Source organism: Odocoileus virginianus, chromosome 19 (assembly GCF_023699985.2).
Source record: "Odocoileus virginianus isolate 20LAN1187 ecotype Illinois chromosome 19, Ovbor_1.2, whole genome shotgun sequence".
NCBI lineage: Eukaryota > Metazoa > Chordata > Mammalia > Artiodactyla > Cervidae > Odocoileus > Odocoileus virginianus.
This window is the reverse complement of record NC_069692.1, coordinates 20,239,318-20,252,382: the sequence shown is the minus strand read 5'-3', so window position 1 is coordinate 20,252,382 and position 13,065 is coordinate 20,239,318. Positions and strand designations below refer to the sequence as shown.

Sequence of the window (13,065 nt, the reverse complement as noted above, 5' to 3'; positions counted from 1 at the left end):
CTCAAATATGCTCGACTGATGCTCCTGGAAATCATACTCACTCGCCTACTTCTCCACCCCAGCTCCTCTATGCCTTGTTGGTTTTTGTCCCTGACTGGACCCTCACTTTTTAGCATTCCTCGTGGTTTACCCCGAGACTCTCAGCTTTGAACCTGACCTCATATTTTTTATACAGATTTTGTTCTGGGTTTTGTCCATATTGCTTCAAGCTCCAGATTCAAGGTGTGGCTTTGTCCTTCCATGTTGGTCCCCGCAGCACATGCCAGTCCTTTCTCACACATGGCTCAAAGGTTGCCTCGCCAAAGCAAAACAAAACAACACCTTGTAAAGATTTTCATCATCTTTTCAGAAACAGAGTTTCTTTATTACAGAAAATCTCTTCTCAAAACCTCTCAGTATGCTTCCAGTTTCATCTCCAGTGTCATCTGGAATGATTCCAGCAGTAAGCCTGGACTCTCTGGGTCCTGGTTTAAGGCAGAAGCTGGGTGGGATGGACCAGGAAAGTGAATCAGGCAGGGTGGGGAGCACCAAAGCCAACACATACAGCAGATGCAGAAGTAGGAGCTCAGTCTTGGCCGTCTGGGGACTTGCTTGGGGGAGGGCATGCGTGTGTGACTGTGCCATGGGAAGGCTCTACCATGGAAGGAAAGGGGTTCGCTCTGGGCTGGCTATATCTGACTGTAGAGTTGTATCCACCACGGCTGAATTTAACAAATTTGTGGAAAGTGACTTTAAAAGGGTTGTTACCGTTGTGCCTTAATGCCTCTAAATCGATGGGCAGCTGAAAGGCAGATACATCTTCCTTAAGTTGCACTGAAGTGAATTGCTATTGGAGATGGGCTAACAAAATGGTTCCGAAGCCTCATCATTTTTAACAGACAAAATTAGTCTGGTCTGGAAATAAGATTGCCTTCAGCATTTCCATTAATATTTACAGAAATAACCTGATTCAGTGGCTTCTGCTTCTACATATGCCTCTTCTCTTTAAATGATAGATCTACATGAAGCTGTCTGTGGTAGCCTTGCTCTGATGATTGATTACAAAGACAGCAAAGTAGGATGTTGGAGAGGATCATCTGTGATTGCCATTAAAGGGGACTGGAGTTTTAAAACAAAGCAAGAAAGTAATCGGCTTTGTTTTCACGGCAGAGACTAGTCTAACCTGATTAAATTTTGAGAGACTCATTGCTAGGAAAGCAGAAATCTGGCCCATAAAAGCCTGTGATCATCCAGTCTCAAATTAGGCCCCAAAGAAGGTATTCTTTCTATCTTACCTCGGATCTGACTAAGGAGAACACTGGACAAAGAACCTCCCAGAGGGCCTGCTCAAGGGGGCAGGGCCCCAGGGAGGGTAGCGAGTCCCAGAAATTCCTGGTCATCAGAATTTTGGCACTGGAATGGATTTCCTTTGATTTCTTTTCTTCTTCTTTTTTTTTTTCCCATTTATTTTTATTAGTTGGAGGCTAATTACCTTACATCATTGCAGTGGTTTTTGTCATACATTGAAATGAATTAGCCATGGATTTACATGTGTTCATGATTTCTTTTCTAAAGGAATGCTTTTATTGTAGTTGTTCTATTCCTCCACCAACATTATGTATTGAAGGAAGATGGGTAGAGCCAGACAAATTGACTGTTTACAGGTGACAAAATGTAAACCATTTCACATTGGGAGCCATCTCTGCTCCTGATGGGAAAAGTGGTACATGACCATGTGCTGGGTGCAAAGACTGGGGGGGACTTCAAGAGCTCCTGGGTCTCTGGCCACCCAGAGGCACACACTTGGATAGGGACCACCACAGACTGCGTCCAGCCTTCCTTGCCGCTGGATGCGGTCCTGCGACTGGATTCCCACTAACAGCATGTGAGCTGAGTGTCACGTGCTACTTCACATCATTTATTTAAAGGAAAACTGACTGCCCTTCATGTCTGCTCTTCCACTGATGGGAGCACTGGCAGCTTCAACCACGATGAAGATGATGGAAAACAACATGGAAGGAACATAATCTAATGGGGCAGAACCACCCTTCTGACCTGAACTGATCACTCCAAATAGTCAGGAAAGTGAGAAATGAACTTCTATTATATGTAAGCTTCTGTTGTTTGGGATCTCTTTAGTATAGCAAATATATCCTCCTTTATCCCAATGCATGAAATCAGGGTTTCAGAATGATTCAGTATGTTTTATAAAAGAACAAATATATGCATCATCTCTAGAATAATTTGCAATTTCAGTTCCAAGGATCACAAAGTCATTTTTCTAGACATTATAAACTCTTAGGTCAGCAGAAATTTTGAATCTGGGGTATATCACACCCTCTGAAATTATATGTAAAAAAGTACAATACACACATAAAATTTTTCATTTTTATCAGCTACTGAAAGGTAGTCTTGAATGAATTAAAGTACTGTTATACCTAGTCAGGAAGATCCCCCAGAGAAGGAAATGGCAAACCACTCCAGTATTATTGCCTGGAAAATCCCATGGACCGTGGAGCCTGGTGGGCTATATTCCATGTGGTCTCAAAGAATCAGACATGACTTAATGACTAAACAACAGGAAGAACAAAAAATCTTGGTAATTCTGCGTCATCCAGTATCAAGAAGAAACTGATAGGTTGCCCTATGCTGGTGAAATGAACATGTTAGCTAAATGACAAATGACCATTTTTGCCAAGAGGATGCTCTGGTACTCTTGGCTTAGTGTTTAGACATGAGAGTTTGTATTCAGTAGGGAATAAGGAATGGATAATTATATTTTTCTTGGCTACCATGAAGTACTCTTGTTGAAAACTAGTCCTTTGCTCACTATTGCTGCCTGAATAGAATTAATTTAACAACACTTCCAATCTGTTGAACTGTTTTGGATGTCCTGTGGAGACTGTTATAACATGCACACATATCTAGATGTTACACAGTCTAAGTCTATACAGCCATAAACATAAAACACCAACAAGAACCATCAGGCTCCAGTCTGACATAGTATGAAACAATGGTTGTTCAGGGTTTGCCTCTTAAAAATTTTTAAGATGGGCAATCTCATAAGCAAACATATATAGACCTGGCTGTCCTTTTGACTAAGTACAAGGTAAGTGTTTACTTCATATATAGGAAAATACACAAGTACAGAGCAGAGAATGTAGCAAGCTGTTGCAATTAGACATTAATATGGAGGACTGGAGGGGAAAGCCCTACTTCATTTTCATTCTTCAGAGATTTTGTGAAGAATATGAGGGTTCATAAATTATTTGGGTATGGTGGGAGAAGGTGAGGGGGACTGGATTCTGTAATTCACAATATATATTTTTTAAAAGGCTTAGATAAGGAGGTAAAACCTGACTGCAGGAGATATACTCAGTAGTTACAATAAATCCTACAAGAAAGCATTGTTATTGATGGTCATATTTATTTATCCATTATAAGCATCAAGAAAAAAACCAGAAGGAACAGTCAAGGTGTTTTCTGTGAATTACACTGGAAAACTTGTGTTTTGGACATTTTCAAAACTCAAAGTATTTTGCTTATTCTTGAAAGTGGGAATTCTAGTATAACGGGGAAGATAAACATCTTTAATAACTTTTCATCTCACATATTTTACTGCTTGTGTAAACCATTATTAAAAACCAGGAAACAACTATTCCCTTGCTCCTGTAAACTTTAAATGATCATTTTTCAAGTCATTCAAATGAAGGCTAATTTTGATTGAATCAAACACCGAAAATGCTCCTGATGAGGTACAGGCTTATAAACTCACCATACTGAGTCAGGATTTGGGGGTTTTGCTTATTCTGGGCAGCATGATTTGACTCACAGAATGGCTATCTGAAACCATGTAATAAAATCTTTTCTATAATGGGGTTCTTGTATTGGCTTTAAGATCAAATGTCACTTTTCTTTGATCTTTGTTGCTCAGATGTTCTCATTATGTGGAAAAGAATTCAGCAGGTGTTCAATTGTTTATTCAGTAAAGGGGAAGGTGAGCTGGGATTAAATTGCTATGACATAGCATTGTTTTAGCCCCGATGATTCTCACTGAATTTGGAATAATTGTGTTACTCCAATAGCAATCTTGCTAAGTACAACAGGACATGGAAAAGCTTGGCTCAGAGACTAATGGACTGCAGCTACCATCTGTGGGATTGAAACTAAATGCCTCTAAAAGAAATACTCATAAATGTAACTAGCCATCTTGTTGATTAGCTTTCTGGTGGACAGGATTCCAGTTGCCTAAATGAACCAGCACAAGCTCTCTCTGGAAGCCAATAAGCAGACGAATAACCATTTGCTTTTGAATAAGCATTTGCCCAATAAATTCCAATATCCTCAAAACTCCTCTGAAAGAAGACACTTACAATCAAATTATATAAAATGTAGAAAATTATATCAACACTTTGCAAACTGTAAATTAAAGTATGAAAACATAAGTTCTTGTGCCAGTTTTTATAAGGTCGTTCTTTTCCAACTCCACAACATTCTGCTCTCCTCTTGTCTCCTATTCTGTGTCTGAGTTAATTGTAGATTGGCAAGTTCCCATTTATGCTCCTTGATTTATTCAAAAGATAACATTAGTCTTAATTTTCAACATTAGCACACAATTTTCTTCTATTTTTAAAGAAAAAGAATCCATCTTTGCAAGCTCACAATTGTGTTTCTCTCAGTGTACTCAAATATGCACAGCACACATCACTCTTAGGCTTCATTAACTATTATTAACACACCTGCATTCTAAATGTCTTTACTTGTGACTCCAGAATTTTAGTTTTTCAGGACATAAGTCACTAAAATTCAGTTGGAGATGAGACTTTAGATAATTAAAAATAATTCTGTAACTATATGAGCTAAGCAAGAATTGGTTTATATAAAGAATTTGAAACTCTCAAACAACTTTACAGATTGACTTTTCTCATTTTCTCAGAATATCATCTCGCAGGGTAAGAAAATCCAGAGGCTCCATGGATTTTGCTAAGAGCTTGTCAGATGACGGGGTACGCCCTAGTTGGGTTCTCTGCCTCTTTTGCCTATGGCCTAAGCTCCCAGACGCAGGCACCAGTCAGGGCCCACCTCAGGTGGAAGGGATGCAGGGTCACAGGATTGGCATCATGTAGCTTTTGCTACCTTGTCTTGATTTATTGGATCTCAGTTTTGCTAACTGAATTTGCCTTAAGGCCTGGTTAATAATTTCCACACTCTTAGTTTGCCCGTGTTGGTCCCAGTCTCCTCCAAATCCTCTGGTCCCTCTTGACTCTACAAAGAGTTGAAGTCTTAATCCCAGCGAATGGTTGAGGCCCTACACATGTACTTGAATATTCCCAGTCTCTCTGTTTAACTTGTCCATCAAAACACCCCTTTATTGCCCCACGTCTGTGTTAGTGGTAACATGATTGCTGCCATTCAGAGTGGCCTCTGTTGTTTAGTTTAGACTTCCTCAGAGAACTTACAGCTGATACGTAGCCTCTTGGATGTCCTGTGCTGATGGGTTGTGCGAGACCCTGACACCGAGTCTGCTCTGCCTTAGCATAGCTAACAGAATAATGCTCAACAATCCCCTATTAAGTGACAAGAGGTTGGATTATTTATGTATTCTATTGGAATTCTGTTATACCTAATTTTCCAAATGTTGTCTCTATATCTTCATTTATATTCTCTTCCTTTTGGCCACTTTTTAAGGGCAGGAATTGCCTGATGCCCACTTTCATATTCATGTTTTCAATGAGGCAGACCCCAATCACACCATATTGATGAGAGATCAAGCTTTGGTCTTGAACATATTTTGTGTTACCTCACTCTAGTTAACTCTTCTGGACTCAGAGGTGGCAGTATGGTAAGACTATGATACAAGTACAAAAAACTAGTCTATTTTAAGTTCCTGGTATCATCTTTTTGCCTTCCTTTTTCTCCTATTAGATCCAGGACTCACCTGGAAAGTCACAATCACTTTATTAATAGCTACTACCTCATATAACAATTCTGCTGGCTGGGAAAGATCAGGTCCATTTTGTAGTTGAGAAATCCATGACTCAGAAAGGTCAAGATTATTTTACCTTCAGATTTTTGCTGTACAGGTCCCTTCAAGTGGGCAAGAGTGAGCAGGAAGGAATTACCTAGGAGACTCAAGTGGATTGAATGCACACAGGGTCAGAAGGGGGCTCAGTGAGGAGCACAGAGGATGACAGTGGGTTTTATTTCCTAGGTCAAGCAAGTGGGCAGAAGCAGAAGAAAATTCAGCTGCTGGAGACTTGGTTCCTGAACTTCAGGGTATTAATAAATGGCAGTGGGTGAGGGAGCAGAGATGGAAAAATCTGCGAGTGAAAGGCTATATGCCAGGAGTGGTTCATCTCATGATGAGCTCTGATCTTCCGCAGCGAGACCAGAGAAATTGGTGATCTTTTATTGCAGCCTGCCCTGGGGAAGGAGACAGGAGTGGCAGCTTGCTTATTTTCTGATCCTGCTCTCCTTGGCTTCAAGACAAATCATTCAAATGAATCTATTTATTAACAGAAAGGACACCTAAAAGAGGAGTAAACTCATAAAACTTGGGTTGGACATTATTAAAGCAATATTTACTCTAAATGTGATTTGCTTATTAGATTTGAATAAAGTTCTTACATGGCCTATAGGACCCTATGACGTCAGACCATCTGCCCTATTACCATGTTTGTCTGATTCAGTAGCTCCCTAGCCATTCTCCATTCCCCTAACCTATTCAGTTTGGTCACCTGGCCTCCTGGCCTGGAAGAAGGCAGACGTAGGAACACACAAACGCTTGACAAGTCCCTGACTCTGGGTTTTCTGGTCAGGCTTCCTCTTCCTGAGATGCAGTGCATCTCAGGGTTTGCTCCCTGTGGTTTCTATCAACCTTTAACTCATCTAAAGCATCTTCCCTGACTGTCTTCCATCACATGTCTTCCCTGACGATCCTTCTCCTCCCATCCCCTTGGCACTCCCTTTCTACTTGGCTTTGCCTTCTGTTTCACAACTCTCCTTGTTATACATGTGTTTATTGTCTACCTTCTTCATCCTCAACTCCCACCTAGAATGTCAGCTCCAGGAAGGCAGGCCACTGCCATCTGGTTTGTGTACTACCTTTGACCCAGCACACAGGACAGCCCTATATGTATAAGCAGTAGGTGCTCAAGAAGTATTTGTTAGGACTTTCCTGGTAGTCTGGTGGCTAAGACTGTGCTCCAAATGCAGAGGGCCCAGGTTCAATCCCTGGTCAGGGACCTAGATTTCACATATTGCAACTAAGAACTGGAGCAGCCAAATAACTAATAAAAATAAAATAAACTTTCTTTTTTTTTCATTTTTTTTCTTCTTTTTTTTAAAGAAGCATTTGTTGAACAACTTTATGCTAATTATTTTGTGGAATAATATCTCATGCTTAACATAAATGTGTTTGACTCAATTAAATATCCTGTTTGATTATGGTACTAAATTTTAATATATCTCTTTATCTCTTAATAAAATATCTCTCTTCTTCCTCAATTTTAAGTGGTCTACAGAGATAAGTGAAAAAGTTGGCTTAAAGCTCAACATTTAGAAAACTAAGATCATGGCATCTAGTCCCATCATTTCATGGCAAATAGATGGGGAAACAGTGGAAACAGTGGCTGACTTTATTTTTCTGGGCTCCAAAATCACTGCAGATGGTGATTTCAGCCATGAAATTAAAAGACACTTACTCCTTGGAAGGAAAGTAATGACCAACCTAGACAGAATATTAAAAAGCAGAGACATCACTTTTTCAACAAAGGTCCGTCTAGTCTAGGCTATGGTTTTTCCAGTGGTCATGTATGGATGTGATAGTTGGACTGTGAAGAAAGCTGAGCACCAAAGAATTGATGTTTTTGAACTGTGGTGTTGGAGAAGACTCTTGAGAGTCCCTTGGACTGCAAGGAGATCCAACCAGTCCATCCTAAAGAACAGTCCTGGGTGTTTATTGGAAGGACTGATGTTGAAGCTGAAACTCCAATCCTTTGGCCACCTGATGCGAAGAGCTGACTCATTTGAAAAGACCGTGATGCTGGTAAAGATTGAGGGCAGAAGGAGAAGGGGATGATGAGATGGTTGGAAGACATCACCGACTCAATGGATGTGGGTTTGGGTGGACTCCAGTAGTTGGTGATGGACAGGGAGGCCTGGCGTGCTGTGGTTCACGGGGTTGCAAAGAGTCGGACATGACTGAGTGAGTGAACTAAACAGAGATAAGTAATAAAATATAAATAGACATATAGAATAAAGGAAAAGAAAGAATATTGAAAGAAAGGAGAAAAAAAGAAAAGTGAAGCCTGTGCTAGAACACAATATTAGTTTTCTGTTCTCCTTCATAACTTGGAAAGAAAGTAAAAGCCAAAAAAACCAAAACCAAAAACTAACAAAGCAAGCACATCACTCTTTATTTCCATTATGTCATTGTGGAAAAACCTGGGATTGAACCCAGGTCTTGTTATTTATTAGTTATATACTTGGAAAAACTACTTAATTTCTCAAGTGCTGAATTTTCCTTTCAGTAAAGTGAATATAATTGGAGTGTCAACCTCAGGGCTCTGCTGGAAATAAAGTGAGAACAGAATGCCCCATGCCCAGAGCAGGGGTGCTCACTGAGGAGGCGGAAGACGAGGGTGAGGGCTGCCCTGCATAGCCCTGCCACAGACCAACAGCTCCACAGAGCAGCCAGACCCTCAGCTCTGCTCCTGAACACTGAAGCAACTGTGGGAACATGCCCTGTCCATGAAAGGAGCCATACTATCCACCTACGTGATTTTACATATTTTTAAAAGGAAAAACTCCCCAAACATGATCCTTTTCAAATCACTTTTTTTAATTCATTTATTTTTTCCATTTATTTTTATTAGTTGGAGGCTAATTACTTTACAATATTGTAGTGGTTTTTGCCATACATTGACATGAATCAGCCATGGATTTACATGTGTTCCCCATTGTGATCCCCCCTCCCCCCTCCCTCCCCATCACTTTTAAACACAAATCTCACACATTAAACTGGGGTTGCACCTGATGCAAAATGTGAGGATAAACACATCCCACATTGATAGATGAATTGGAAGCAGTGCTTTCACATAGCCTTCCTACACACTCCAAAACTCATTTGCTATGCTTTAACCTTGGTTCCCCAACAGGAGCTGCTGGTGGAAATGAAAGAGTGGTCTGGGTAGATAATACTGTAAATAACAGCCACCAGGAAAAAAATCCTGAGGAAAATTAATTTTCAACAGTGGAACAGGGCAGGGGAAACAGAACTTGTTTCTCTGGCTTACGATTTATAACAAGTGTCCTCTTAACTCACAACAATGAATCACTGAATTTTCCTCCAAGGAGTTTATTCTCTCTCCGAGATTGACTCTGCATATATGTAAATGAAAGGACATGGATCACAGCCCTGTCACTGCGAAGGGGCTTGCATAACTCAATGAAGCTATGAGCCATGCTGTGCACAAGACGGATGGGTCATAGTGGAGAGTTCTGACAAAACGTGGTTCCACTGGAGGGGTGAATGGCAAACGACTCCAGTATTCTTGTCTCGAGAACTCCATGATCAGAATGAAAAGGCACAAAGATATGACACTAAAGGATGAGTCCCCCACGTCAGTATGTGTCCGATATGCTACTGGGGTAGAGCAGAGGACAATTACTAGTAGCTCCAGGAAGAATGAAGCTACTAGGCCAAAGCAGAAACCACGCTCAGTTGTGGATGTGTCTGGTGGCGAAAGTAAAGTTCAATGCTAAAAAGAATAATACTGCATAGAAACCTGGACTGTTAGGTCCATGAATCAAGCAGGACCTTAACATGGTCAAGCAGGAGATGGTAAGAGTGAACATTGACATCTTAGGAAGCAGTGAGCTAAAATGGACGGGAATGGGTGAATTTAATTCAGATGACCATTATATCTACTACTGTGGGCAAGAATCCCTTAGAAGAAATGGAGTAGTCTTCTTGGTCAAAAAAAGAGTTGAAATGCAGTACTTGAGTGCAATCTCAAAAACAACCGAATGATCTCAGTTCATTTCCAAGGCAAACCATTCAACATCACAGCAATCCAAGTCTATGCCCCAACCACTGATGCTGAAGAAGCTGAGTTGAACAGTTCTATGAAGACCTACAAAACTTCTAGGACTAACACCCCCAAAAGATGTCCTTTTCTTCACAGGTGATTAGAATGAAAAAGGAGCAAGTCAAGAGGTCCCTGGAGTAACAGGAAAGTTTGGCCCTGGAGTACAAAATGAAGCAAGGCAAAGGCTAACAGAGTTTTGTCAAGAGAACACACTGGCAATACACTGGTCATAGCAAACACCCTTTTCCAACAACACAAGAGACAACTTTACACATGGACATCACCAAATGGTCAACACCGAAATCAGATTGATCATATTCTCTGCAGCCAAAGATGGAGAAGCTCTATACAGTCAGCAAAAACAAGACTTGGAGCTGACTGTGGCTCAGATCATCAGCTCCTTATTGCAAAATTCAGGCATAAATTGAAGAAAGTAGGGAAAACCACTAGGCCATTCAGGTATGACCTAAATCAAATCCCTTATGATTATATACTGGAGGTGATAAGTAGATTCAAGAGATTGGATCTGGTAGACAGACAGCCTGAAGAACTATGGACAGAGGTTTGCAACACCGTATAGGAGTCAGTGGCCAAACTACCTCAAAGAAAAAGAAATGCAAGAAGGCAAATGTGGTTGTCTGAGAAGGCTTTACACATAGCTAAGGAAAGAAAAGAGAAAAAACAGGGGAGAAAGAGAAAAATATACCTATCTGAGTGCAGAGTTCCAGAGAATGGAAAGAAGAGAAAAGAAGACCTTATTAAGTGAACAGTGCAAAGAAGTAATAATAGAAATAATAGAAATGGGAAAATAATAGAATAGAAAAAACTAGAGATCTATTTAAGAAAATCGGAGATATTAAGGGAATATTTTATGCAAGTATGGGCAGAATAGAGGACAGAAATGGTAAGTGTCTAACAGGAGCAGAAGACATTAAAAAGAGGTGGCAAGAATACAAAGAAGAACTATACAAAAAAGGTCTTAGTGACCTGGATAATTATGATGGTGTGGTCACTCACCTAGAGCCATACATCCTGGAGTGCCAAGTCAAGTGGGCCTTAGGAAGCATCACTATGAACAAAGCTAGTGGAGGTGATGGAATTCCAGCTAAGCTATTTCAAATCCTAAAAGATGCTGTGAAAGTGCTGCACTCAATATGCCAGGAAATTTGGAAAAATCAGCAGAAGAACAGTACTGAAGAATGTACAAATTATCGTATAATCATGCTCATTTAGCACGCTAGTAAGGTTTTGCTCAAAATCCTTCAAGCTAGGCTTTAGCAGTACATGAATCAAGAATTTCCAGGTGTCCAAGCGATGTTTAGAAAAGACAGAGGAACCAGAGATCAAATTGCCAACATCTGTTGGATCACAGAGAAAGCAAAGGAATTCCAGAAAAACATATGCTTCATTGACCACGTTAAAGCCTTTGATTGTGTGGATTACAACAAACTGTGGAAAATTCTTACAGAGATGGAAATACCAGACCATCTTACTTGTTTCCTGAGAAACCTGTATGCAGGTCAAGAAGCAACAGTTAGAACTGGGCATGGAACAGTGGACTGGTTCAAAATTGAGAAAGGAGCTTGTCAAAGCTCTATACTATCACTCTGCTTATTTAACTTATATTCAGAATACATAATGTGAAATGCTGGGCTGGGATGAATCACAAGCTGGAATCAAGATTCCTGGCAGAAATATCAACAACTTCAGATATACAGATGATACCATCCTGATGGCAGAAAGCAAAGAGGAACTTAGAGCCTCTTGATGAGGGTGAAAGAGAAGAATGAAAAGCTGGCTTACAACTCAGCATTTAAAAAACTAAGATCATGGTATCCAGTCCCATCACTTCCTGACAAATAGATGAGGAAAAATTGGAAGCAGTGACAGAATTTATTTTCTTGGGCTCCAAAATCACTGCAGACTATGACTGCAGCCATGAAATTAAAAGACACTTGCTCCTTGGAAGAAAAGCCATGACCAACCTAGATAGCGTGTAACAAAGCAGAGATATCACTTTGCCAACAAAGGTCCATATAGTCAAAGCTATGGTTTTCTCTGTCATGTACAGATGTGAGAGTTGGACCATAAAGAAGTTTGAGCACCCAAGAATTGATGCTTCTGAACTGTGATGGTGGAGACTCTTGAGAGTTCCTTGGACTGCAAGGGGATCAAACCAGTCAATCCTAAAGGAAATCAACCCCAAATATTCATTGGAAGGACTGATGCTGAAGCTGAAACTCCAATAATTTGGCCACCTGATGTGAAGAGCTGACTCATTGGAAAAGACCCTGATGCTGGGAAAAATTGAAGCCAAAAGGAGAAGAGGGTGGAAGAGGATGAGATGGTTAGATAGTATCACTGACTCAATAGACATGAATCTGAGCAAACTCTGGGAGACAGTGAAGGATAGGGAAGCTTGGTGTGGTACAGTTCATGGGGTTGCAAGAGTCAGATACGACTTAGTGACTGAACATCAACAAAGGACAGGAAGCTTCCTTGTTATTGGAATTCCTCTTTGCTCTTTTTCCACCTGCTATCCTTTCCAACATTAACAAAAAGTCTCCAAAAGGAGTTTCTCTAAAAGGAATGTCCTCCTTCACCCCATTCCTGTTTCTTGAGAATTCTTAGCTGAGTTCCATCAAGAGGTGAGTTTCTAACAATTTGATTAGTATATTTATCTATATTCTTCTAAAGAACATTTTTATGATTCAAATGTATATATTACACCAGTTATGAAAACCCATTTTGGAAAAATAAAGCATGATTAAAGTGGTAGGTATTTTGTAGTTACTGTATTTAGTTTTAAATATGTATTTAACAGATCTCAGAGTAATTACCTTACTAACTTAGTTATATAACATGCTATTTAGTCATCACATTTACCTGAAATGTCATTAAATCTTTGTTATGTTTCCATTTATTATTTGCAATTCAACTTGCTCAAAGACAACCTCTTCTTAGCAAAGTTTCCACAAATTTTCTTGTCACCCAA

General features: G+C 40.1%; 1 protein-coding gene across 8 annotated transcripts in view; it reads right to left on the bottom strand.

The window, feature by feature from the left end:
• HS3ST5 (heparan sulfate-glucosamine 3-sulfotransferase 5) overlaps positions 1-13,065 on the bottom strand; it is a 296,033-nt gene that overhangs the window by 91,608 nt on the left and 191,360 nt on the right. The window lies entirely within an intron of this gene.